A 5,435-nucleotide genomic window follows, 5' to 3' on the forward strand; every position below is an offset into this window, starting at 1 on the left:
TTATTGTAGGAGTTGCCAAAGTTATTAGAGGGGTTACTAGGAAAAGGCCTAGGAACATAGTTTCCTCTAAAAGCATTGTTGTTGCCAAAATTATTCCTACCAACAAAATTAACGTCCAAGCTAGCGTTGCTACTCTCTATCAAGGAAGACAAGGGCATGTCATTAGGATCTAAAGGAGCACTTCTACTAGCAACCAAATTCATTAACTCATCCATCTTAGCACTCAACGAGTTAATTTTTTCTATAGCGTGTACCTTCTTACTAGTAGGTGACCTTTCAGTGTGCCACTGAGAGTAGTTCGTCATGATATTGTCTAGGAGTTTTGTGGCTTCTCCTAACGTGATCTCCATGAACGTTCCACCTCAGGCGGAGTCCCAGATATTTCTAGAAGAGAAATTCAAGCCAGCGTAAAAGATTTGTATAATCATCCAAAGACTCAAGCCATGAGCGGGACAATTTTTAATCATCAATTTCATTCTCTCCCAAGATTGTGCAACATGTTCATGATCAAGTTGCTTAAAATTCATAATATAATTACGGATAGAGATAATCTTAGCCGACGGAAAATACTTGGATATGTAGCATCTTTGCACTTATTCCAAGAATCAATACTATTTTTGGGCAAAGGCGAAAACCAAGTTTTTGCTTGATCTCGCAACGAGAAAGGAAAAAAGCTTCAATTTAATCACATCATTATCCACATATTTCTTCTTTTGCATATCGCAAAGCTAATTGAAGGTATTAAGATGGGATGCGGCATCTTCACTAGGAAGGCCGGAGAATTGCTCTTTCATAACAAGATTCAGCAAGGAAGCATTGATTTTGTATGATTCCGCACTAGGGAGCAATCAGAGTACTAATAAAATCAATATTATTAGTATTTGAGAAGTCACAAGGTTTGGTGTTTTCAGTCATGGTGACTTCAGCAAGCAAACAAGCACACAAGCGAACATAAAGCAAGCGAGAGAAAAGGGCGAATGAAAAAGGCAAACAAAAAAAGGAAAATATTTTTGTAATTTTTGTTTTTCAGAAGTGGGGGAGAGGAAAACGAGAGGCAAAAAAATTTAAGAGATGAGTTTGCGACACTTACTTGGATGAGTTCTTGACTTGATCCTCCCCGACAACGGTGCTAGATATTCTTCTACTATGGCGACATAAATCCTTCTGTCGTGTCTTGAGCTTGCGTTGGTTTTCCCCTTGAAGAGGAAAGGGCGATGCAGCACATGAGCAGTAAGTATTTCCCTCAGTTTGAGAACCAAGGTATCAATCCAGTGGGAGAATCGCGTCAAGTCCAGAGTACCTGCGCAAACACAAAAGATCTTGCACCCAACGCTATAAAGGGGTTGTCAATCCCTTCAAGATTGATTGCAAAGTGAAATTTGAAGGCGGAAAGTGCAACGAAGTAAAATTGTAAAGCTGAAAATATGGTGTGAAGTAGACCCGAGGGGGATAGTGTTCACTAGAGGCTTCTCTCAAAATAGCAAATAATACGGTGGGTGAACAAATTACTGTCGAGCAATTGATAGAACCGCGCAAAGTCATGACGGTATCTAAGGCAATGATCATACATATAGGAATCACGGCCGAGACAAGTAGACCGATACTTTCTGCATCTACTACTATTACTCCACACATCGACCGCTATTCAGCATGCATCTAGTGTATTGAGTTCATGACGAACAGAGTAACGCTTTAAGCAAGATGACATGATGTAGACGAATAAACTCAAACCAATGATGAAAACCCCATCTTTTTCCCTTGATGGCAACAACATGATGTGTGCCTCTCTACCCCTTCTGTCACTGGGTGAGGTCACCGCACGGTATGAACCCAAAACAAAGCACTTCTCCCATTGCAAGAATCATAGATTAAGTTGGCCAAACAAAACCCACAACTCGAAGAGAATTACAAGGATATGAAATCATGTATAAGAGAGATCAGAAGAAACTCAAATAAGATTCATAGATAATCTGATCATAAATCCATAATTCATCGGATCTAGACAAACACACCGCAAAAGAAGATTACATAGGATAGATCTCCATGAAGATCATGGAGAACTTTGTATTGAAGATCCAAGAGGGAGAAGAAGCCATCTAGCTACTAGCTATGGACCAGAAGGTCTATGGTGAACTACTCACGCATCATCGGAGAGGTCATAGTGTTGATGAAGAAGCCCTCCGTATCCGAGCCCCCCCTCCGACAGGGCACCAAAACGTGCCCAAGATGGGATCTTGCGGGGACTGAAGCTTGCGGCGGCGGAAAAGTATTATCGTGGATCTCTCGCGCAGTTTTGGACTTTTTCTGAATTTATAGGCGGAAGAGGTAGGGAAGACGAGCCATAGGGGGCCCACAAGCCTGCTAGGCGCGGGCCCCCTTGGCCGTGCCTAGGGGGATTGTGGGGTCCCCTACTAGCCCCTGCCTTGGTTCTCAAGTCTGGCGCGTATCTTCTGTTCCGGAAAAAAATCTTTTCGGAAGTTTTATTCCGTTTGGACACTGTTTAAAATCCTCCTCTGAAAAGGGTCAAAAACATGGAAAAAACAGGAACTGGCACTTGGCACTGAGCTAATAAGTTAGTCCTAGAAAATATATAAAAGGCATACAAAACATCCAAAGTTTAACAAGATAATAGCATGGAACCATCAAAAATTATAGATACGTTGGAGACGTATCTAGCACGTATGACTAAATACGGAATACATGCCTACATTACATTGACGAACTAGAGCTAGTTAGATATCTCTCCATGTTATAACTGTTACATGATGAATGCCATCCGACATAATTATCCATCACCGATCCAATGCCTACGAGTCTTTTCCTACTGGTTCTTGCTAAGTTACTTTACCGCTAATATTGTCACTACTGCTACTGTTACCGCTCCCATCTTCTTCTTCTACCTCCAGAAAAAATCATTCCATAGCTCAAACTCGTGTTCTTGCTCTTCTTGCTGCGTTTTTCGATCTTCTTGTGCAAAGCCCCATTCACCAAACTGTTTTGGGGAATTGTTCCTTGGTATGTGACTCCTCCATTGGTCCAATTAGTTTTTGTTCTAGTGCTTTATTCGTTGCATATTTTTGCTGCCTTGGTGACCCTGTTCTTGAGCTTTGATTGTTAATTTTAGTTGGTCCCAAGTAGTGTTGATGCATGATATGGCCTCTAGGCACTTGTAGGAGTAGTTGTTTACTTTCCAGCCTGCTTAGTGGTAATTAAAAAAACATTTCCCGTTCTTCTTTTGCTTGTTGGGAGCTTTCCCATGTAAATAGTTTTCTTTTTCTTTGGGTCAAAGTAGAAGACCATGATTAAAAGGTTTAGTGGATCTCATATGCATATTTGTTTCTCCATCAAAGAGGTATATTACTTTTTTTCTCCTCTGACTTTGCTTGCAGATTCCAGCTTAGTCCAATGCACGAACACTCTCATTATTATTCACATCGTTCGGTCGTGCAAGTGAAAGGTAATAATGACTACATATGATGAAGTGACTGAGGCTGGAAAAGCTGGTATGAACTTGACCTATTTTGTTTTTGTAAATATGACTTGCTCATCATTCCTAATTCAGCATTATTATGAGAGAAACATGTTTGCAATGACAACTTAGAGATCATAGTTTCTGATGCCATGCTTAATTAGCTAGGATCTTATAATGGTTTGTCTTGGATGCCAACATGAATTTCAAGATGATTATGATGTAGAATGATAGGATGGTATCCTCCTTTGAATGATTCAAGTGGCTTTACTTGGCACATGTTCACGCATGTAGTTGAAACAAAATCAACATAGCCTCTATGATATTCATGTTTATGGTGATTTATATCCTACTCATGCTTGTACTCGACGTTGGTTAATTTCAATGGTTATTTATGACTGTTGTCCCTTTCTAGTTGGTCGCTTCGTAGTCTTTTGCTAGCCTTCACTTGTACTAAGCGGGAATATTGCTTGTGCATCAACTTCCATAAACCCAAAGTTGTTCCATAAGAGTCCACCATACCTACCTATATGCGGTATCTACCTGCCGTTCCAAGTAAATTTGCATGTGCCACTCTCTAAATCTTCAAGTAATAATCTGTTTTGTATGCCCGAACCACTCATGTGGTGACAAGGGGCGGTCAGTATCTTCCATGCTAGGCGTGTTATCCTCGATACGTGTTTATTCACTATCACTCACGAGAAAGGGGCCGGTAATCGGAATGCCCAGTTTCATGCTCAAATCAAAAATATAATTGTAAACAAAACACCCTCTGGATTGTAGTTGGTATGGACGGAACCCAGGACTCGGCTAGTCGTGGAGTGTGATTGATCGGTGGTGGGGGATTCAAAAATTTACTTCTCTGTTTGGGAACCACCTATAATATGTGTAGCATGGAAGATGGTGAAAACTCTTGGTCATTGCGTTGAAAATGAAAGCATGCCACCCAAAATTATTTATCTTTGTTTTTAAAAGCTTGAGCTCTGGCACCTTTGCAAATCAAAGCTTCCCTCTGCGAAGGGCCTATCTATTTACGTTTATGTTGAGTCATCCACTTCTTATTAAAAAGCACCAGTTAGAGAGCACCTCCATCATTTTTCTGCTTTGCTATTAATTGATATTGAGTATGACTGTGACTGGATCTTCTTTGCCATGAATTACAATGTTCAGTCAGCCCTTGGTCTTTGAAGGTGCTTTGCATTTATGTTTTGCGGTCTCAGAAAGGACTAGCGAGATACCATCTGTTCATATTGTATTATGATTGTTTTGATTGAAGTGTTGACATTTGAAACTTATCATTATTGCTCGCTAGTTGATTATGCCATTGATATGAGTACATCATGAGACCTAAATGTCATTGATTATGTGGTTAGCTTGTGATCTTGCTGAAAATAGGAATATGAGTTAGACATAATTACAACAACAAGATCAAACAGAGTTCGTAAAAGTTTTTCTTTTGTCTCTTTCAGTTTGTCAACTGAATTGCTTGAGGACAAGCAAGGCTTTAAGCTTGGGGGAGTTGATACGTCTCCATCGTATCTCCTTTTCCAAACTCTTTTGCCCTTGTTTTGGACTCTAATTTGCATGATTTGAATGGAACTAACCTGGACTGACGTTGTTTTCAGCAGAATTGCCATGGTGTTGTTTTTGCGCAGAAATAAAAGTTCTCGGAATGACCTGGAAATTTACGAGGACTTTTTGTGGGATAAATAAAAAATACTAGCGCAAGAATCACGTGGAGACGCGGAGCCAGGAGCCCACAAGCCCAGGAGGCGCGGGCCCCCCTGGCCGCGCCTGGGAGGCTTGTGAGGCCCTCGTGGCTCCGCAGCTTCCAACTCCAGCTCTATATATTCTCTCTCGCCCAAAAAAAATTAAGACAGAAGGGTTTATCGCGTTTCACGACACGGAGCCGCCGCCACCACCTGTTCTTCCTCTGAAGGGCAGATCTGGAGTCCGTTCTGGGCTC

The sequence above is a fragment of the Hordeum vulgare genome, chromosome 2H (genome assembly GCF_904849725.1).
Source record: "Hordeum vulgare subsp. vulgare chromosome 2H, MorexV3_pseudomolecules_assembly, whole genome shotgun sequence".
Lineage (NCBI taxonomy): Eukaryota > Viridiplantae > Streptophyta > Magnoliopsida > Poales > Poaceae > Hordeum > Hordeum vulgare.